Source organism: Phocoena sinus, chromosome 11 (assembly GCF_008692025.1).
Source record: "Phocoena sinus isolate mPhoSin1 chromosome 11, mPhoSin1.pri, whole genome shotgun sequence".
In the NCBI taxonomy this organism is placed as follows: domain Eukaryota; kingdom Metazoa; phylum Chordata; class Mammalia; order Artiodactyla; family Phocoenidae; genus Phocoena; species Phocoena sinus.
Window position 1 is genome coordinate 37,884,837 of NC_045773.1, and position 23,281 is coordinate 37,908,117.

The following is a 23,281-nucleotide window of genomic DNA, read 5'->3' on the forward strand; positions in this document are numbered from 1 at the left end:
CCTGGTTGGGTGGGTTTGGCTAGGTGATGGACACAGGGCAGCTTTCTCTGGGTGATGGGGGCCGCTTCATCCTCCTTTGTCCCCTCACATCACCCCCTCTTCCCTTCCACCCACCTTCTGTTTTCTAGCTCTCTCTCACTCCTGGAGGATTACCAAATGCCCCCCAAAGTTCCCAGGTCTTCTACAGAGTGTGGGATCAATAAACATTGGGATAAAATGTTCCAGGTGACGTGTCCTCCATGTGACCATGGGCCTGGTGGACTGACCAGAAAGCTCCTCGCCGCCCTCAGCCAGGCAGACGGGGTGAGACGGCGCTGCCTGTCTGCCATTACTACTCCTGGTGGTGACTGTTACAAGGGGGCCCTTGGGAGCTGCTCCCCTGGCCCCCAGCCCTGTACGCACATCAATGCATGAAACCCCTCCTCACAGGTAGCGACCGGAGTTTTGGGCAGAAGCTGCAGCGGTTACAGTGGGTGGTATGAGGGTGGACGTGGAGGGCCGCCTTCAGAGGCCATCTTGTTTAATCAAGTGAAGTGTCACCTTCGAGCCAAAGTGAATACAATAATCCTGTTGCCTGGCTGCAGGCAGATGCCAGAGACGCCTTCAGAATGTAAAGGAAAGTTCCTGTGGGGTTGAGCACAGAAACTCCTGTAGAGCAGTCTGACCTTGCAATGGGTTCCTTCCAGAAACATCACTGAGCCCCACAGGGGGCCCAGCACCAACCCAGTCTCTGCATCACCATTTGAGATGGGAGGAAACACATGTCAAATAGGAAGAAAGGATGAGAAAGAGAGAGAGAGAGAGAGAGAGAGAGTGTGTGTGTGTGTGTGTGTGTGTGTGTGTTTCAAGTGTATCCACAAACACACTCTAAGTCTACACCCATATGAAAAAGAAGGCAGGAAGAGGATCCAGTGTGCCTGGGGGTGTTCAGAGGCTGAGAGCAGACACTGCCACCCTATCCTATCCAGCTGCACCCTGCAGCAGGCCTCAGTGTGAGGGGCCTTGGCTGAGAATATCTGAGGGAACCCCAGGAGCATCCCCCACCCTCCTGGCCTCTGAGGGCTCAGGACAGGGAGCAAGTGCAGCCAGGGGCATCTGTGGTCATACAGAAGACATTCTTGAAAGGCCAGAGATCCTGGTACCCACAATGGCTGGGGGAGGTGGGCTGTCTCACTCCTGTTTCATCAGTGAGGAGCCAGGGGAGAGTAGCCCAGGGCTCCGTGTACAGCTGGGGCTGGGGTTTGAACCTGGTACATCCTGGGCCCACAGCCCACAGCTCATGTGGCCCAGGCAGGCCTTGATATGGAGGATAGCAACACAGCCTGCACCTACAAGCGTGGCCCAAGGTGCTCCAAGCTCCTACCTCCCTTTGACCTGACAGGAGGCTGGGCATGTCCTGTGTCCTATGCCTAGGTATTTCAGGGGAAAGGGCCATAGATTCAGTCCAGCTTTCCAAGGCCAGGGCTAGGACTAGGTTCCCTTTGAGGCTCCGTGACAACCTGGATCCCAGCCCTATTTCCTCCAGGTGTACATATGTAGTGCGGAATGGGAGGCCATGTCCTTGTCTGCACCCCTCTGTTCTCCTAATACATGGTCGCTGGGTACCAGCACCTCCCCCCCGGGGCTGCCAAAGCCCCACAGATCACTGTCAAGGAGCACCCAGTCTCCCAGTCTCTCACACCACTAATCCAGCTCCCACCTTCCTGGATGGCAACATGGATGGATGTGCCCACCTGCTTGAGCTTCCCCAGTGCTCCCAGTGACATCCAGGCTAAGGCCCAGCCAATCCCCTCAGCTTCTCCTACCCAGCCACCTCTGGGATCTGACCTGTGAGAATGTAGAGAGGGGACAACAGTAGATGTCCCAGCCCTTGGGGTTGATGGGCCTCCTGTCCTCTGGCCACTGGTCAAACAGGAGAGGAGGGACATTCACCCTGGCCATTCCCACCTACCCAGCCCTTACTGTACTTCTGCTGGAGGCCTGGAGGCCTGCATTAGGAGGGGTAGGCAGGTCTACTTCCTGGGAGTGCAGCTAGAGATAAAGGGACTGCAGTAATAACAGTGTCAATAATAATAACAGTAACAATAATAATGTGTGGTTTATTGAGCTTCTGCCACGTGCCAGTTACAGTGGACCGGCTCACTGAGGGAGGGCCAGGTCAGTGTTCCCCACTGCCATTCACAGGTATTCAGAGCTGGACAATGGCCAGAAAGGGCCTTGGGCCACCTCAAGGGCCAGAATCTGGTCCCAGTAACTGCTACCTTTGATTGGCCCGATCCCGGCACAATCTCACTTTATTCCCAGTATCCTTCTTGGGGATATACTGTCACCCATCTCACAGAAGAAAACCTCTAGCACCCAGAGACTAGGGTCATCAGGCTCAAAGGCAGGGGATTGGCTCTTCCTCTATGCCATTTGAGAAAGGAGTGTCAGACAAGGCCTAGAAACAGGAGGATGCTGGGGCCTGATGGGGCACACAGGAGGCACGGCCACTTGGCTCCCCAATCTGCCTTCCAGCCTCCAATGTGCTCCCGTGCTGCCACCTGCTGGCTTCTATAGGCACTGCAGGTGGCCTTCCTGTCCCCCACTGTCAGTCCAGTCACCCGTTTGGTGGCCCCAAGTGCACCTCTGGCCCCATCCTCGGATTCCTCCCCTGCCTTTCCCCCATGTGGCATGGAATGCAGCCCTCATACTGCAGGTCCTGACATGGGGGCTCATCTGGCCGGGCAGGGACTAGAGTGAGGTGAAAGGGAGCACAGGGTTCAAAATGTCAGGAGCCACTCAGGCGCTGATACTACACTTGCACCAACCTGAACGTGAATGTCTCCTCAAATCTGTGCCCTGGGTGCCTCATTCGCCTCATCCTAGTCCTGGCCCTGCTACTCAGGCCCCTCTTGGTCAGGACCCAGGCGGCAGACACTGAACCTCCGTCCCACCACCACTCACGCCCATGCCAGCAGGCTGGAGGCCCCAGAAGGCCAAGCAAGGGGAGTGTGGGCCTCTCTCTGGCAGAGCTCGCACAGATGCTCTTTACCCAGAGGAGGCTGAGAACACCAGATTATGAGAGACTTAAAGGACTTAGCAGCGGCTCAATAACTAGTCAATAAAGTGACGCTCTGAAGCCCCAGGTGAAGGAGGAGGACAGGATTCCTGCCATAAATCCCTGTGGGCAGCTCAGACCTGAAGTGTGTGTGTGAACCTCCCGCAGCACTTGCAGGCAAAATCAGAACCCATTTAATCCCCCAGCACCCCCAGAGTATGGGCACCAGTTGTGCCCTCATATTTTTAAAATTTTTTAATTTTTTTGCTGTACGTGGGCCTCTCACTGCTGTGGCCTCTCCCATTGCGGAGCACAGGCTCCGGACACGCAGGCTCAGCGGCCATGGCTCACGGGCCCAGCTGCTCCGTGGCATGCGGGATCTTCCCGGACAGGGGGCACAAACCCGCGTCCCCTGGATCGGCAGGCGGACTCTCAACCACTGCGCCACCAGGGAAGCCCGTGCCCTCATATTGTACATGGGGAAACTGATACACAGAGCAGTAGGGTAACGGCATGTGGCAGGGCCTGGATTTTACCTCAGTTGGGTTAACCCCAGAGCTCACACCCAAGACTCCCAAAGAAGGTAAGAATGTTCTCTGAAGAAAGAGCTGCCCCCTCCTCTCACCACTTTTTCATTCTCTTCAACCATTCCCAACTCCTCCACACCAGGCCCTCTGCTGGACTCTGGGGCTGAGGTGCACCCAGAAGGGGTTGGCCTTAGAAGAGTCCTACGCAGCGTTGTGACCCAGAACAGTGATGATGACAGCAACAACTCACCCCTCTCTAGGAAGTGACAAGAGATGCAACATCACTTCTGACCAGAGGCAGGGCAAGTCTTTCATTGTGCCGGGCCCTGTGCTGGGTTTGGACACAAGGTCACAATGGACGTTTCGGGCTGGGCAGGGGCAAGGTGTAAGGGACGATGGGCTTCCTCACAGCCATGACACTAGCGATGGAGATGACCCCCACAAACGTGGGGCGCCTACCTTGTGCTGGGCCAGCCCTATGTGCCACACCCTCTCTGCCTCTCTACTGAATACCCCCTTTCTTCACGCCGGTGCTGTTAGGGGAGTGGATCTGTCAGACTGTTCTGTGAGGATCACCAGGCCAAGGGTGCTGCTGGATGACTCCCCCAGAGAGACCACACTCACCTCCACTCCTCCAGAGGGACCCAGGAGGCCTGTTCCCACACGCAAGTTGTCCCCTGCCCAAGCCTCAGTGGGTAAGTGGACCAGTTTCCTTTGGTGGAGGAAAGCGAGAGTACTCTGTTTGGAGCCCTTCCCAATGTGACCAGCAGATGACAGTGTAGGCCCAGATTATAGGCCTGGCTTGTGGGGCCAGTTTGAGGAGTGCTGTGGATGAAACTTGGCCTTGAGCCCTTTTTCAGGAGACTGGGAGTCTGGGTGGCTGATGCACTGAAGCTGTTTGCTTCCTCCCTGCCAGGAGCAGGTCTAGTCTGGGACTGGGTCACAGAGAATGTCTACTCATGGCTGTGTCCTGAGCCTCCAGAATGGAGCCTGGTACCTAGTAGGTGCTTAGGGCTATTCAATGAACAGAAGATTGGTAAGTGGTTCTTGCCTCATGAGAATTAAATGAGTTAATATATAAAAAGCACATGGAAAGACTTCAATAAATGTGTGCACTTCTTTGAACTTTTATTATGGATGGTCCCCACCCATTTTGGAAAGTCTAAGCTGTGGGCCCCGTCCTGGTATCTAGATAGCTTCTCCCAGCAGGGGATAAAGACTGAACCCCAAAGCCTCACCATTCAGCAGAGCAGCTCTTGTGGGCATTTGGAGACAGGAAAGGTCTGTGCCAAACCCTGATGGTGGCACAGGGACTGGGACCCCCTCTACTTCACCAGGCATCTTCCATAGGCAGGGGAGAAAGCCAACCTTCTCCTGTCCCTGACCAGGCTGGCCTGCTGACAGGTTCAGCTGCTGGAGGTTGGGCAGAGGTGAGGCTGGGGGCCATGCCCTTTAATGGTCGTGGCCCAAGCACATGGTATCCACAGGTCACTCCCTCCTGGAACTTTCTTACTGCCACATGTGCCTGCCCTGGGATCTCTACTGTAAATTCCTATCCCATCTTTACCTCAAATCCTAGCTCCCATCTCAGATGAGTGCCCACCAGGGTATCACACAGAAAAACGAAAACCATCTCTCCCCTCCCCCCATTATGGAGGCTGCTTGCCACTGATTTCTTAAGAGATCAATTAGCTATCCCACCTGTAGCTGAGTTTCAAGACTAAGTGACTTGTCTTCGGTCACAAAGGATTTGAACCCAGCTCTGTGGGAATCCTAGGTCACACTCTGAATGGGTCTGGTTCATCCCTGTCTCCCCCATGGCAGGTCCTGCTCTGGGCTGGACTTTAGGTGGGTTCCTGGGTACGTCACCGAGAGTCCTCCTCCTTTTATCTCCTGCGTCCCCATGAGTGAACACATGAGATGGGGCATTTGCTGCCTTCAGCAGCTAAGCTATATGACTGGGAAGGGCAGGAGCTGCACCATCTCATCCGCATACATCATCTCCAACAAGGCAGATAGCAGGAAACAAGCAGCTCCCGCAAAGTGATTACTGATGATAAACTGCCACAGGCAGCCTGACTCTGAAGAAGAGGTGGTGTAACTGGCCCCAGGCCCTCCTTCAGCTATGAAGAGGGGTATAACTAATGGCAAATCAGCTCTGCCTTCCACTGTGGTGCTGGTGCCAGGTGTCCCAGAGACAACCCCCCCCAGCACCCGCCCGGGACAACTGGACTCACCTGAATGCCCATTGCTGCAGGAACCAGCTGGTCTAAATCCCAGCTCAGCCACCATGTGACCCCTGGCAAATCCCTGAACCTCTTGCCTCAGTTTCCTCATCTGTAAAGTGTAAAACAGGTCCTACTTGATAGGATTAAGAGTTCATGTTTGTATGAAAAAGAGATTCAGGAACAATGAGCTTCTGCATGGAGAACAAGCTATGAGCTTTTTCTTTCCTGCCTACACATGCTCTCCCCTCACACAGATGTCCAAAAACTCTGCTACAGCATAGAGTAATTGGGCCACACTGCCCTGCCCCTTCCAATCCCATGTAGAGCAGACACCGATGCCTCCCCAAAGGCAAAAGGACCAAAGACAGGCAGCAACTCTCACCACTCTACCCAGCAGTCCTCGTGCTTAAACCGGGCCTAAACTTAGAATCACCTGGAGTTAAAACAACGCGGATACTCCCACCCAGTTCAATAGACAGGCTCTGTGGGGAGGGCACAGGTGATGTTATTGCTAAATACTCATCATGTAATACTAATGGGGAACTGCATGGGAACCACGCAGCAAACATTTCTTCCAAAGTTTTAAAGTGCATACAAATTTGGGGGGAATCAGGACCCCCTCTAAGTTATGATTCTCCTGTGGGGCTCACGAAATGGCATCTTTAATAAGTTTTTGTTGGTGCAGATGTTACTCTCTCAGACCCGTATCCAGTAGCAATGAGCTAGAGCTATCAGTCAGAGTACACCTGAGACCACTGAGTAGCGTGAAGGTTTGGGTTAAGAACTTCCAGAAGTGCAGGTTCCCTGGGCCTGATTCCTAGGGGCTGAGCTCCTCCTGGAATAGGTGCGGCCTTGCTGTTGCCTACGGGAGATGCTGCTGGGTTGGTGGAAATCACACAGTGGGTTTATTTATTTATTTTTAAATATTTATTTATTTATTATTTATTTATTTAGGCTGTGCTGGGTCTTAGTTGCAGCACGCATGTGGGATCTAGTTCCCCTACCAAGGATCAAACCCAGGCCCCCTGCATTGGGAGTGCAGAGTCTTAACCACTGGACCACCAGGAAGTCCCCACATGGTGGATTTAGGGTTGTGTTAGAGGTCACCCTTAGAAATCTACCCAAAGGTACCCTTAGTCCTCAGATCCTTTAGCCCCCTCTCCTCTCAGGGCCCACTTTACCCACAGGACTACCTGGGAGCAGGGCATGACCACTTGTCCTCAGGTGAGCTGAGATTCCATACCCCGAAAAATCCAGAGCATGAAGTTGTTTACATCACAGATCTGTTTGGAAATAAACCAAAGGCAGCAGTGGAGGGTGGATTAATATTTTGTGCTGGGAATGGACAGAAGCCTTTGAAAATGATGCCATGGGGCTCCCCTGGTGGCACAGTGGTTGAGAATCCATCTGCCAATGCAGGGGACATGAGTTCGAGCCCTGGTCCGGGAAGATCCCACGTGCCGCAGAGCAACTAAGCCCGTGCGCCACCACTACTGAGCCTGCTCTCTAAAGCCTGCGAACCACAACTACTGAAGCCCGGGTGCCTAGAGCCTGTGCTCCGCAACAAGAGAAGCCACTGCAATGAGAAGCCCACGCCCCACAACGAAGAGTAGCCCCCACTCACCACAACTAGAGAAAAGCCCACGTGCAGCAACGAAGACCCAACGCAGCCAAAAATAAATAAATAAATGAATAAATTTATTTAAAAAAGAAGAAAATGATGCCATGAATGCATATTTGATGATTAACAAAGGAAGTCGTGATCTGTGATAAGTAATAAAGCACATTATAACTGAACAAAAAGAAGAGTTCATGTTTGTAGAGGGCCTGGAACAGTGCCTGACACATAGGAAACACTAAGTAAATAATTTGTTAAATAAATAACACACTGAAGATCCAAACGGTAGTCCAAGGGGTACAGGCCTTCACAGAAGTGGGAACTTCTGAATCACATATAGACTCAGCCTTCCAGCGCCCTGGGGTTGCAGGTCCACCTGGTTCGGGTTGTACCTCCTGGCTCAAACTCTGGTCTTGCCCTCTGAACTCTCCCAAGGAGCCCAAGATCTAAAGTTGCCTCTACCCAGCAACTGTTTTTTCCTCTTAGATTCTACTTTATTTGGTAAAACTCAGAAACTAACCACCAATTCATGTCCCCCCATCTCCTTCTCTCTGAAGAAGGCAGTTCCCCAGAGACACCAAGCACTTCCAGGTGGGTGCAGGGTCAAGGGGCAGTCTCCTGCTCCACACCTGGCCTGAACTGGGGCCTCCTGTAAACACAGCCCAGCCTCCGGGATCTGGCCTGGGAGGGGTAAGTGGAAGCAGCTGGGCCAGGAGAGAAAAATAGGGCAGGGCCTGAGCTCTGGGGCCAGAGAGCCCTCTAACCTGGCTCCACTCAGTGGCCTTGTGTTTTTCTCCATTGGGAAGGACGGGATCCCTCAGTTTCCTGATAGTTCCTGAAAATAAGCAGGTGGCAGAAGCTACTTGGCCCCTTCCCCAGTCACTCCTAATACCAGAGTCACAGACAGGGTCAGGGCCCCGGAGGCCTGGGGGTCCACAGGCTGCAGGGGAGGGGCTGGCCCCTTGCCTCATCTCATTCTCTGTCGGGTTCAGAGATGCCGACTTCCTTCCTAGTTTCCAGGCAAGAAACTGGCACTTTCCCCCAGCCTGCAGCCCCCAAGGCCAATTAACTCCCTCCCTCCAAGTTTATACACAGTCCACCTGGCCATCTTTTCCTGGACCTCCCAGCCACCCCAGCCAAGCTCCCAGCCATCCCCACCTGCCACTGCCCCCGTGGCCCCTCTATCCTCCACTCACAGGCCTGCAAGTCTTCCCTGAACTCTGGAACCCCCAAGTTTGGCTTCCAAGACTCTCAGCCTACTGCTTCCCATTCTGCCCAAGCCATCTGCTCAGACTGCAGCCAGTGCTCTGTCTCTGCCCTCTTGCCCACTGCCTGGGCCAGGGTTACCCACCGCCCTGTCCCGGACTGGGCCTTGCCCCTCGTGGACCCCCTTCCCTGCCCTCCTCCCAGCCCTCTGGCAATTACCCAAGTGACTAATGTGGTAATTAATTTGGTAATTAATCATGCTCCGGCTGCTCAGGACACTTCTCTTCTGCCGGCCTGGCCTGGAATGTAGATCTGCTCGGCTTTACTTTTCCTGGGAAGGGAGGCTGAGTCCTGGAGGCAGGAGGGATGGAATCCACTCTGAGTTCCATTGCCTGCCCACCTCCCCCTGGCCCTGCCAGGCAGATGGGGGCTGCTTGTAAAGGTGGCCAGGATGAGATTTAGCTGAGTGAGGGATGCTGAGGTTTTGTGTGCCAGGCACTGGAGGAGAGCCATGGTCACTGTGCTCAGTGAGCCCTTGGCCTCTGGAAGCCTCAAGACAGACCAAGTCCCCCCATCTTGCTGGAGCAACAGGGAAACCTCCTGACGAGGCACTATTTCAGATGGGCTTTAATCGGTAGCAGGATTTGGTGGTCCAGGAGAAACTGAGTCCTGGTCTCTGGTGGGTTTGGGGCACATCGAACCCAGGTGGCCCTGACCTTGCTGGGGGCTCCAGTGGGGCTAGCCACCAATGTGTGGCCCTGCAGGTACAGCTTCCAGATGCACCTCCAGGATGGGGTCCCTGCGGAGCTAATTCTGTGGCATTGATTGAAATGCCCCCCCGCCAATTAGGATTTTTTTAAAAGAAATGTATAATGATTCCTAATTGGCACCCTCATTAGGTGCCAATTATACACTTAAGCATTTCTTACAAGTTTAACGCATTAATAAGGCAGCTCATTACATGGTAACGAGATTTATTTCTCATATTTATTATATTGTTTCACCACTGCTGACAGCAGAGTTATTTTTAAAAACATGGCTTCTTACTGATTGTACACAGTCCTATTCCTACCCTGCCCCAACCAATAGCCTGTCCTACCAGGCCTCTCCCTTGAGCCTTGGTCTCCAGTCCCCTGGGTCCTCTCTGGCCTCTTTTTGTCCAGCCTCCCAGAGGTGAGTCAAGCAGGCCACCTTCTTCCCCAAATCTGGAAGGACCAGAGTTGGGCCCTGCAGCAGAACAGACTCCGAAGAGTTTCAGAGGCCAAGAACCTTGGGGAACCTCTGTCCATTTATCCAAACTGCATTCCAGGAGCACAGGTAGTATGCAGGGAAGAGTGCTCCCTGCTTTCAAGGCAGGAGCACAGCAGCCCGGGGAAGACAAGGAGGTCCTTTGAGGCTGTCCCCTGGGGCAGGGAGGAGTGTTGAAGGCAGAGGGAACTGTGCTGAGACCAGGGCCTGGGAGAGGTTTGGAAGTATAGAGAATGGACAGCTGGCAGGAGCAGACCCTCAAAAGCCATGGTGGGGCCTCACGGTCCACGGTCCATGGTCTGTGGTGGGAATCTGGCTTCTATCCAGAGGGCAGTGGTGAGCCACAGAATGTTTTGAACATGGAGGGATGTGACCAGATCTCTGTTCAGAAAAATCAAGAGGAGGATGGACTGGGAGGGGAATAAACATGGACATGGGAATAAACGTGACCTCCTGCTTCTGCCTGTTAACTTCCTGCTGGGCTCCCATTGTCCAGACCTAACACCAAGAGGTCAGAGCCAAGCGAATGCCACCCACGCAGCTCAACTTCGTGGGACGAGGGGTGGGGGTGGGGGCGGCGGGGAATGGGGGCTGAGAGGTCTGGAGGGTACTAGCAGGGTTCCAGAACACTTACTCTTTTCCTTTTTTTTTTTTTTTTTTTTTTTTTTTTTTTTTTTTTTTTTTACTCTTTTCCTTTTAAAAAAACATTGTTACATCCATAAAATAGATAAGCAACAAGGATTTACTGTATAACACAGGGAACAATAGTCAATATCTTGTAATACCCTACAATGGAAAATAATCTGAAATACATATATATATATATATATCTGAATCATTTTGCTGTATACCTGAAACTAACACAATATTGTAAATCAACTATACTTCAATAAAAAAAAGAATCCCAAGCCTTAAAAAAAAAAAACCAAAAAACATGAGTTTAACATCCTATACATATACACCTTGTTCATATATCACTGCATGTGACACTGCCTTGCCCTCATCGTCTTAATACCTGCATAGAATGTATGGTGAGGGTGCTCCGTATTTACTCAGCCAGGCTACTCAGGGTAGGGTGTTTCCAATCGATTACTCTTAGAAACGTCACACAGTGAACACCCTGGGGTGTAATTTCACATGTGTGTGAGTTTATCTGCAGAATAAATTCCTAGAAGTGGTCAGTGCTAGGCCAAAGGATCTGTGCATTTTAAATTTTGATAGATATTGCCAAATTGCTTTCACGGAGGTTACAAAATTAACAAGCAACAGACTACAAGTTTCTGCTTTCCCTTGTGCTTACCAGAAATGTGCATCAACCTTTCACAGCTGTGCCTATTAATTTGCATTTCTCTCAGAGGAAGGAAGTTGAGCATGGTTTCAGTGGGTGAGTCTTCTGGATTTCCTTTTGTGTGACTAGACGTTCCTCTCTTCTGTCCATGCAGTTTTCACTGGGATTGTTGGTCTTTTCCTTCCAGATTTATAGGGGCCCATATATATACCTGCATACATATATATATTTGTATATATATATGATTTGTAATTTTTTCCATCAGCTTGTTGTTTGTCTTTAAATTTTGATTTTTCTTTTCCCCACATGGAAATGTTTGGTTTTTATGTGGTCAGATGTATCCAACTTTTTCTCTTGTGGCTTTTCTGCTTTTTTGTTATACTTAGAAAAGGTCATATCAAATAAAAGCTGTACAAAAATCCCCTTGTTTTCTTCTAGGAATTTGTTCTTCATTCTTTAGTCCCTCTAGCTTTGATCCAACTGGAATTGGTATTTGTTTTTTTGGTTTTTTTAATTTTAATTTTATTTTTTTGGCTGCTTTGGGTCTTTGTTGTTGCGCGTAGGCTTTCTCTAGTTGTGGTGAGTGGAGGCTTCTCTTCCTTGCGGTGCGCAGTCTTCTCATTGCAGTGGCTTCTCTAGTTGTGGAGCACGGGCTCTAGGTGCGTGGGCTTCAGTAGTTGCGGCACTCAAGCTCAGTAGTTGTGGTGCGCAGGCTCTAGAGCACACGCTCAGTAGTTGTGCTACACGGGCTTAGTTCTTCCGCAGCATGTGGGATCCTCCCAGACCAGGGATCAAACCTGTATCCCCTGCATTGGCAGGTGGATTCTTATCCACTGCACCACCAGGGAAGTGCCTGGTATTTGTTTTAAGGTGCAAGGTAGGGAGCCAAGTTAATTTTTTTCCCCCAGGTTATCATCCAGCGATTTCAACATCATCTTTTCTTGGAGGTTATTCTTAACTGAATCATGGAGATTTTAGGAAATGTACCACTGGGGAAATGGCATGTTCTGTGGCAGGTAGAGAGAGAGAGACCAGGAGGACAGGATGGCAGGGTGGGACATGCCTCCTGGAGGTTGAGAAAAGGGAGAAGAAAGTCCGTTTGAGGGGATGCATTTGATTTTTTTTCCCTTGGACTCTAAGAAGGTCATTTTTGGTATCCAGTTTTAACTTTGTCTGCCACACCATAATTCCTTCAGTAGATTTGGTGACCTTGACATCACCTTGATGCAGTCAGAGTGGTGGGGAAGTGAGGAGTAGCAGGAAGGGAAATCTGTTCCTTCCCAAGGACCCTCTGCTGAGACCAGCTGGCTGAGGCCTGTGGATCCTGAACAAGCCACCCCACCCCCCATTCTGGAGCAGGGAGGGGGTTTATTACAACACAAGTAGGGCACTTCAGGGTGCTGGAGAGCCTCATGGGACTCACTTCAGGTCCTGCAAACAGAGAACCAGCTGCATTTGTGAGTAAAGCGAGGACAAGACAGGCAAGGCTCGGCTGGGCTGCACCCATCTCCCTGCTGCCCCTGCTCCCTACTTCCTTCCCAGCTCCCACTCCTCCCCCTCTTCTTTGCCACTAAGACCCATCAGGCACGGCCCTGGATGCCATTCAGGCCCTGGGTCCTCCCTTAATACAGTGGAGGCCAAACAGGCCACCTCTGACGCTAGATCTGCTTTGAAGACATTCTGGAATATTCTGGTGGGCACATGTCAGATAGCACCTGGGGAGGCTCTGATCCAAAGCAAGTGAAGGCCCAGGTTCCTGACCATGATGCTAGTGGGAGACAGGGCGCGGGTGGGGGGGTGCATGTCTTACCTGTTCCTCTGCCCCCAACCCTGATGAGTGTCCCCTCCACCTCCTTCTGGGAATTGGAAGAGCAGATGCTTTGCCTCTTTCAGCCACCAGGTGGCAGCAGTGGAAGCCATATTCAGCCCCACTCCATCCTTTCTCTTCGGAGCTATGGACTTACCCTTCCAAGAGACCCTGAGGTTATCCAGCGGCCCCAGACCTCCAAGGAGCTAAGGAAAGATGGGGCCACATTCTCTCCAAGCCACAGGACCCCCTTCCATCTCAAAAAAATGAGGGGCTTGTGGCCCTGACTCCTTTCCCAGCACTTCCCCTAGGGGCTGTTGGAGTAGTAACTGGGTAGAACAGAGACTGGGGTGGTACTCAGGAACTTGGCTACTGGAGACACCCACAGCCACACCCACACCAGGCCCACTGAGCCCTAGACAGTAACCAGGAAGACCCTTCCTGGAGCCTGAGGACTCTGGGAGTGTAGAGGGAGAGAGAAGATGGTGAAGTAGGTGGGGAGAGGAGTCATGACTGTTGGGTGGGGTTCCATGGCCCCATGCTGGTTCCCCACCCAGGATTCAGAACCAGGGTGGCATTAAAGGCTCTGACATTGCCCCTCTGTAGGCTGAGGTTGAAATGGGCCCTGAAGTCATCCCCCCCTCACCCCACACCACCGCAACCTGTGGAGCACATCTTCCCTCCTCTCCACAGAGGGCAGTGGGTGTCCTAGAGGGATTATAGATTCTCCCAGCATCTCGTCTCCCACTGCCTTGTCCCCCTCCCCAAACTCTGCATCACTCAGGCTACACCAGCCTCCTTGTCATCCACTACAGCTCCAGACTTCTCTCATTTACCTCCATCACGTTGGGGGCAGAGGTACCCAGATGTGGTGCTAATCTTCATGTGCATCCTCTCCAGGCTTCAGCCACAGGGCCTAGCCCAGGCAGGGCTTAGGGAACCTGCTTTCTGGGTGTGTAGTGTCCTTGGGGTCCTGGCCACCTGCTTTCCCTCTGACAACCTGCATCCAAAGTTTTAATCCTTTAAATGGGACCCTCAGAAATGGGCAGCCCATTGCTCTAGCAACAGTCTTGTTACTGGCCTGTGAAGAGGCCCTGCCTTACACTGACCTGAGTAGCCCCGGGGACTTGAGCACTCATGGAAAGCACTAAAGAAAGCAGCTGGCACCTGGCTCCTGGGGAGGGCTTGGTGAGGTGCCTTCTCCTTTGGGCTCCCAATGCCTCGGAGAGACAGATGATAAACAGATGAACCAGCAAACAAAGTATGTTTAGGCTCTGAAGGAAACAAACCAGGATTGAATGGAAATAGACAATGGCAGGGGACAGCTTCAGAGGGGTAATCAAGGAGGAAAGGGCACCTGAAGCACTGGCAACGTCAAGAGTTGCTGGCCATGCAGACACCTGGGGCAGGAGGGTTCCAGATTTACTTACTCCAGGTAAGTAAGTAATTATTTACTTACTCCAGGTAAGTAAGTAAATAAATAAATAAATAGACACCAGCAAAAGTAAAGGTCCAGAGTCTTCCTGAAGAAACAGCCAGTAGGCCAATGTAGCAGAAGGAGAGTGACATGGGCAAAGAGATGCCAGGGCAGAGGGGAGGGCCTGGCCTCCCTGGGTGGAAAGGAGTTTATAGCAGTCCGGAAAGGATACCAGGGGCAGGCATGGGAATGAATGAATGAATGAAGAAAAATTGAGGCCTGGGACCAGCCTCTAGCAGGCCAGCCCTCTCACCCTGAGGTCTTTGTGAGGAGAGTCTTGGTCTACTTGACAATTACACTGAGGAAAACCCACTTCCTGCCCAGGATGTGGCTTGGTCCACTGGGCAGTTGAGGGCTCAGCAGAGCCTCAGCTTCCACACATGCAACAGGGTGTGGCCAGCCCCTCCCCTCTCCCAAACTCTCAGCCCTGGTGAAGGTGACCTTGGAAGGCTGCGGACAACTGGGTTCCTGCTGCCCAGACAGATCCACTGCAGGAGGCATCCTCGACTTCCTGGACAGCCCTGAGTCTTCCATCAGACCCAAGGCCACCTTACCCAGCCCTGACCCCACCCAGGACAGGACCATTTATCTCCATCAGCTGCTCCCAGCAGTCAGGCTCTCCACCAGCAGGTACTATCTCCATCCCGTGGGACTGACACTAAGCAGCCCTTCCCTGACTCTTGGTCTGAGCAGATGGACTCCCCCAGGGACAAGGCCACCTTAGGCAGATCCCTCACAGTTCTAAAAGGGCCTAGACCAATATCACTGATGAACATAGATGCAAAAGTCCTCTACAAAATACTAGCAAACAAAATCCAACAGCACACTGAAAGGATCATACACCATGATCAAGTGGGGTTTATCCCAGGAATGCAAGGACTCTTCAATATACACAAATCAATCAATGTGATAAATCATATTAACAAATTGCAGGAGGAAAACCGTATGATCATCTCACTAGATGCAGAAAAAGCTTTTGACAAAATTCAACGCCCATTTATGATAAAAACCCTGCAGAAAATAGGCATAGAGGGAACTTACCTCAACATAATAAAGGCCATATATGACAAACCCACAGCCAACATCATCCTCGATGGTGAAAAACTGAAAACATTTCCTCTAAGATCAGGAACAAGACAAGGTTGCCCACTCTCACCATTCTTATTCAACATAGTTTTGGAAGTTTTAGCCACAGCAATCAGAGAAGAAAAAGAAATAAAAGGAATCCAAATCGGAATAGAAGAAGTAAGTTGTCACTGTTTGCAGATGACATGATACTATACATAGAGAATCCTAAAGATGCTATGAGAAAAACTACTAGAGCTAATCAATGAATTTGGTAAAGTAGCAGGATACAAAATTAATGCACAGAAATCTCTGGCATTCCTATACACTAATGATGAAAAATCTGAAAGAGAAATTAAGGAAACACTCCCATTTACCACTGCAACAAAAAGAATAAAATACCTAGAATAAACCTACCTAAGGAGACAAAAGACCTGTATGCAGAAAATTATAAGACACTGATGAAAGAAATTAAAGATGATATAAACAGATGGAGAGATATACCATGTTCTTGGACTGGAAAAATCAACATTGTGAAAATGACTCTACTACCCAAAGCAATCTACAGATTCAATGCAATCTCTAGCAAAATACCAATGGCATTTTTCACAGAACTAGAACAAAAATTTCACAATTTGTATGGAAACACAAAAGACCCTGAATAGCCAGAGCAATCTTGAGAAAGAAAAACGGAGCTGGAGGGATCAGGCTCCTGGACTTCAGACTATACTACAAAGCTACAGTAATCAAGACAGTATAGTACTGGCATAAAAACAGAAATATAGATCAACGTAACAGGATAGAAAGCCCAGAGATAAACCCACGCACATATGGTTGCCTTATTTTTTATAAAGGAGGCAAGAATATACAGTGCAGAAAAGACAGCCTCTTCAATAAGTGGTGCTGGGAAAACTGGAGAGCTACATGTAAAAGAATGAAATTAGAGCACTCCCTAACACCATACATAAAAATAAACTCAAAATGGATTAAAGACCTAAATGTAAGGCCAGACACTATCAAACTCTTAGAGGAAAACATAGGCAGAACACTCAATGACATAAATCACAGCAAGATCCTTTTTGATCCATCTCCTAGAGAAATGGAAATAAAAACAAAAATAAACAAATTGGACCTAATGAAACTTCAAAGCTTTTGCACAGCAAAGGAAACCATAAACAAAACCAAAAGACAACCCTCAGAATGGGAGAAAATATTTGCTAGCGAAACAACTGACAAAGGATTAATCTCCAAAATATACAAGCATCTCATGCAGCTCAATATCAAAAAAACAAACAACCCAATCCAAAAATGGGCAGAAGACCTAAATAGACATTTCTCCAAAGAAGATCTACAGATTGCCAACAAACACATGAAAGGATGCTCAACATCATTAATCATTAGAGAAATGCAAATCAAAACTACAATGAGATATCATCTCACACTGGTCAGAGTGGCCATCATCAAAAAATCTACAGACAATAAATGCTGGAGAGGGTGTGGAGAAAAGGGAACCCTCTTGCACTGTTGGTGGGTAAATTGATACAGCCACTATGGAGAACAGTATGGAAGTTCCTTAAAAAAGTAAAAATAGAACTACCATACGACCCAGCAATCCCACTACTGGGCATATACCCTGAGAAAACCATAATTCAAAAAGAGTCATGTACCACAATGTTCATTGCAGTTCTATTTACAATAGCCAAGACACAGAAGCAACCTAAGTGTCCGTCGACAGATGAATGGATAAAGAAGATGTGGCACATATATACAATGGAATATTACTCAGCCATAAAAGGAAACGAAAAAAAAAAAAAAAAAAAAAAAAGGAAACGAAATTGAGTTATTTGTAGTGAGGTGGATGGGCCTAGAGTCTGTCATACAGAGTGAAGGAAGTCAGAAAGGGAAAAACAAATGCCGTATGCTAACACATATATATGGAATCTTAAAAAAAAAAAAAGTTCTGAAGAAGCTAGGGGCAGGACAGGAATAAAGACGCAGACATAGAGAATGGACTTAAGGACACAGGGAGGGGGAAGGGTAAGCTGGGACTAAGTGAGAGAGTAGCACTGCCAATATATACACTACTAAATGTAAAATAGATAGCTAGTGGGAAGCAGCTGCATCGCACGGGGAGATCAGCTCGGTGCTTTGTGACAACCTAGAGGGGTGGGATAGGGAGGGTGGGAGGGAGACGCAAGAGGGAGGAGATATGGGCATATATGTATATGTATAGCTGATTCACTTTGTTATAAAGCAGAAACTAGCACACCATTGTTAAGCAATTATACTCCAATAAAGATGTTAAAAAATAAATAAATAACTAAAAGGGCCTAGAAGAGGGACCCCTTCCCACCAAGCCCCTGGGAGACTGAGCTTCTAACAGCTCAGAATGCATGCACCCCAGATATCTGTGAGTGCCCCACTGCATGCCCACGTGGGTTGGGAATTGGGCACAGCACAGCAAGCAAGGCCAGAGGCCCACCCCCACCCACACAGAGCTGTGTTCCGCTGGCCAGGAGGGACTTGGTTCCCAGGCCCAGCCCCATGACCAGTGTGAGCTCAGGGAGCCTCAGGCCTGGGCTCCTCTGGCTTGGGGTCTGGGAGCCCAGGGCCCTCCACAAGGGGCCTGCCTCAGGGGCTGAGAACAGGGTGTCCTCAGAATCTAGCCCTGAGAATGACAGCATGCCATGTAAGGCTCTTCCCTCACTTGGCACTGGGCCCAGCCCGGCTGGTACAGGCGTGCCTTCACCTACCCCAGGTGAGAGGCCACAGGCACCAAGAAGAGTATAGGAACCCCAGAGTTCTGCATAGCCATGAGTGTGTGAGGACACGGCTGTATAGGACACACGTGTGAAGCGTAGCCAAACCCCACCAGGACAGAGACAGTCCTTGTTGCGGCCATGGGCTGGCACGCATGCCTGCCAGGGTGCGGGCATGTCAGGTTGGCATGAAGAGGATGGGCCATAGCCATGACTTGCCTTCTTTGATTGGGGGAGAGCACTGAGCTCAGGGGATCTTCTGTGCTGCCCTGCCTGGGCCAGAGACCTGGGCCCCCCTTAGACAGTTCACTGAGCAGCCAGCCGAGGTGGAGTGGGGGTGGGGCCTTTTTCATTGCTCCCAAAGGACACAGGGGTCCCCTGAAGTGGGATCAGTCTTCTCTCTCCTCCCTTCTCATTAGGGCAGCTTCCCTTCTTCCTGAATTTCCACTCACAGGCCCAGGACAGGCCCTTGGAGCCCCTAATCCCTGTGCTCCCCTCGGTGGAGCGCGTCTTCCTCCCCAGCCTTATCTGTCTACTGCAGCCATCGCTGACTCCCCTGCGGCCTGCCTCCCCCTCCCTCCAGCCTCTCTTCGGGTCAGCTTGGCATGTCCTCCTCCCCTCCCCTCCTCTCCCCTCCCTCTTCCTCTCCTCTCTTCACCTTCCTCCTCCTTCCCTCTCTCCTCCCCTCCCTCCCCTTCAACCTCCTTATCCTCCTCCCAATCGCCCCCCCTTCACTTCCTCTCCCTCCTTCTTCCTCTCCCCTGCCTATGCCCTCTCTTAGGGAAACAAAGAAGTTGGGGGCCTGTGGACAGTGGCCTCTGTACTCACTCATCCAAGGTCAACCTTCAAGGACCACTTGACAAAGAACCCTTTGGCCACTTCCCTCCAAAGGGGAGGAACAGCTAATGACACCCTACAAAGAGAGGCCCCTGGGGGCTGCTTTACAGTGGAGATAGGAGGGCCTAGTAAAGAGCACATAAACGGATGCTAATCTGAGCTGCCGCCTGGAAGCATCTGTACTCCAACCCCAGCAGCAGACACATGCTCCCTGCAATCTGGAGTCCGATCCCCAGGAAATCCTCGGCTTTGTCCTCTAGTTCCAGAAAGAACACCATGCACTGAGTACCGCAGCTGCAGTGCTCAGGGCCACCATGCATCTTTCTTTCTTGGCCTCAGGGCTGCAGTCTTCCCATCTGTATCGAAGGTGTGGGGTGTCAGCCAGCCCAGTTGATGACCTGACCCAGGGTCAATTCAGGCCTCAGCCCCTTCTTACCTGTGAGCTCCCTCGCAAGCAAGTCACTTAAACTCTCAAAGTCTCACTTTCCCCATCTGTAAAATGGGGTCGTGAGTCACACCTCTGCTGCAGGGCATGTGAGGACCTGAGGAGTTGCCTGGCACACGGACTTTGATCATAGGAGGCAGGACCAGAGTATCACAGCTGAATGTGGCAAGATGAACCCAGGCCAGCAGAGGGCGAAAAGGACAATGACGCCCATGCTCCCACCTACCCCCAGCTCCTGCCTGGCCCAGAGATGAGATACAACCAGGATTTATCCTTGACCCTGCAAAACAGTCAAGAAACACTGGAGAGAATTAGGCAGGCTGGGTGTGACTTGGGAAGGGCACTGCCTGAGGACCTCATTCCTTGTCAGTGAGAGGAGGAATGGAAGGTGTACGGGCAGGGAGTAGGACTGTGACAAGGACCAGAGGCAACAGCGGTGTGAAAGCGCTGTACAGAGTAGGTGCTCAGTGAGGGCTCATTCCTCTGAGTTCTACCTCCTCCAGTGCTGAGGATGAGCTCCGGGCAAGTCCAAGTCCAGGTGCTGCCCAGGACATGGTTGGGGAGGGGGGACAGTGCGCCCCTTCTCAGGCTCAGAGAGAATGTGCCTGTACAGCGTCTGCCCTGAGGGCTCCCTCAGAGTGACAAACACCACTACAGACACAGAGAGACTAACGGACAGAGATGGAGAGCCTCCCCTCCTCTGTCCCTGGATCCAGAGACACCTTGAGGAGGTGTGGCTGGAGTGGTCTGCTGAGGCTTGATCATGGTGGCCTTGAATGCCAGGCCCAGGAGTGGTGGTGATAACAGCTGTTGGCTGCAGCTGGAAGCCCTGTAAGCTGGTGTGGGTGTGGGGACATGACTGCGTGCATGTGCTTATGCATGTGGAGACTCAGCAAGGGGTGTGTGTGTGTGTGTGTGTGTGTGTGTGCTGGTGGGTGGGTGCCTGCACTCCTTTCCTGCTGCCCTGGCCTCTCTGGGAAGCACACCTGCACTGCTGCGCTCCCAGGGGGGCAGGCAGGTGTCTGCCTGCCCACGACCACAGCCACCTCTGCCAACGTGCCACGTGGGCAATGAACACATCAGGTCATTAAACAGAAGCTCAATTCAACTTAACTTCTTGGAGGAAAGCAGCTGTACCAGCTGAGGGATGGCAGTGCCGTGGGAGATGGGGGCTGTGGCGGCTGCAGGGAGGGTGTGGGAGCTGGCAGGGCAGGGAGGGAGGGGTGGCTGCCAGAGCCAGCTGTGGAATGCACCCTGGGGAGGAGAGCAGAAGCCAAGGGGAGGGGAAAGGAACTACGACGGGTCACTGACCAAAGCGCCCAGACCAGGACTGGGTGGTGGCAGAGAGAATGGAAAGGATGGAAAGGAGAGCCAAGGTGGACAGGAGGACGCACTTGTGTCCTCTCAGCTTCCCAGGGGTCCTCTCCTGGGGAGCAGGGCCAGCCATCGAGATATAGACATAGCATCCAGCTTCCAGGACACCTCACATCCTACTCCAGTGTCATTGCTGGTCCTGGACTCTGCCAAGGGTGCCCAGGGGCTCCTTTTGACATGCCACATCTTGCACACAGGAGACCTGGCCTTGTGTGTGAAAGCCCCTATCACTGGAAAGTCATTCATCCATCCATCCATTCATTCATTCAGTGATGTGTGCTAAGCACACCAGGCTCAGGGTTTGGCAAAACAGATACCAAGAGAAGTCATCCACTGTCTACCCTTGAGGGGGCAGAGTACTACAGGAGACAATGTGTACACGGATCAGCATCCTACAGCTGTGGAGGAGACTCAGGAGTCTGGCTCGGGGGAGGGGCCCAGAAGGTTTCCTGCAGTTGGTGACCCCTGAGCTAAGGCTGGAGAATAAGAGTGATTAACCAGGGACAGGAGTGGCATAGGAGAAGGCCAGGGAGGGAAGACGCTTGGGCATGGGGGATGGCAGGGGCACGGGCAGAGGGCTGATAAGAACACCCTCCAGAGATGGCACCTTGTCTATCTGTGAGGATGAGGGGCCAGAGTAAGGATATGTAGGTGGTGTTGGAGAAGTCAGCGTGGTGGGATTGGGAGGGCCTGGGGCCCCACTGAGGAGCTTGGGCTGGTTCTAAGGACAATAGGGAGCCAAGGTCCATCTGGAGGCTGGATTGTCCAGGACAGCGTGTTGTAACCTGGTCTCTGCAGGGGCTTCAGGGCCAGGAAGAGGGATGAACTGGATGTGGGTGGGGGCAGCACGTCTGGGGATAGACCCTGAGCTCCAGGCATTCAAGGGATGCCCATGGAGTTGTCCCATGGGGTGACGGGAGGCAGAGGTCAGGACCAAGGAGTACAATATATGCACCAGGACCCAGGATGGGAATAAGGCCACAGGCAGGGATGGCCTGGTGGAGGAGGTGTGAGACCAGCAGCGAGGGACAAAGCCGTGGGGACAGCCATGGTCCAGGGGCAGCTAGAAGAAGACATGTCTAAAGGGCCTGAGACAGTGTGGCCAGGGGGCAGGAGGGGAGGCAGGTGTGTGATGTAGAGAGCCGTCGCTGACAAGCTGTATGCTGATGAGGGGCTGCTGTGTGCATGTCAGAGTCAGTGGGGCCACAAGGGCCTTGGAGGGAGTCAGGCTGCAGGAGGTGAAGAACAGAGTGTGGACACCAGGGAAGGAGTTTTGGAGAGATGAGTAGACAGATAAGAAGAGCTGGAGGCCACAGGCAGGAATGGGGACGTTTTAAGTGGGGGAGACAGATGTGGGAACAGTGGGAGGAGGGGGTGGTGGAGGGAGTGATGGAGATGAGGAGCAGAGCATAGGGCACCTTAGCATGAACGTAGACGTGTGATCTTGGCCAAGTCCCTGCCTCAGTTTCCCCATCTGTAATATGAGGGGCTCCCCCTCACTCATGGGCACTGAGAATCCCATAGTGAGCAAGACAGCCTGGTACCCCCTCTGGGTTCACAGCCTAGAGGGGGCCAGACAAGAAGAGGCTCACTCCTCAAGGAATTAATCAAGGAAAGGGGAGTTAAGGCACTGTCTAAGTTCAACAGAGGCCAGGCCTGCTCACATGCTCACTCCCAGTTGTCCCTGGGAACCCCGACCCCCTCATCCTCTCTCCATGGATTGGGGATAAGCAAGTGCCCTCCCCCATCTCTCTGTCTTGGCACAGGCCTGGCCAATTGGCCTCCTTCATCTCCAGGACCATACTGATTTTCTGAGATGGTTGTGTGAATTTGATGCTAGGGCTAGGGGCAGGGCATGAGGTACATTGAGGCGGCAGGACATGAGAGGGCCTGACTGGGCATCAAGTTTACACTCAAGGAAGTACAAGATAGAGAGGTTGTGTTCTGGTAATAATGTTTGAGCACCTGTATCCAGCCATGCCTGAAGCTCATAGACCTGGACTTTTCAGTTACTTGTGCCAGTAAATTCTGTTTTGTGACTGAGGTAACATGAATCATGGTTTGTGCTTCCTAATTCATGACCTTAAGGGTGAGAGTGCCCCCTGTACTTGGTCAGGTCGGGTGAAGGGGAAATACTTTCTCAGCAGAGAGTAGCATGAGCAAAGGCCATGGGGTCGAGAAAAGCTTGACACTGTTGAGAAATTGAAAGAAGCTGTTGGGATGGAGAAAACAAGCATGGAGGCAGGAGACCAGGGAACGCTGAAGCTGCTGTTCTGGAGAGAAATGAGAGGGTCTGTGGAAAGAATGGATCAGGGATTGAACTGAGCAAAGGAGGATGGTGGAGCCAGCGAAGAGTGAAGAC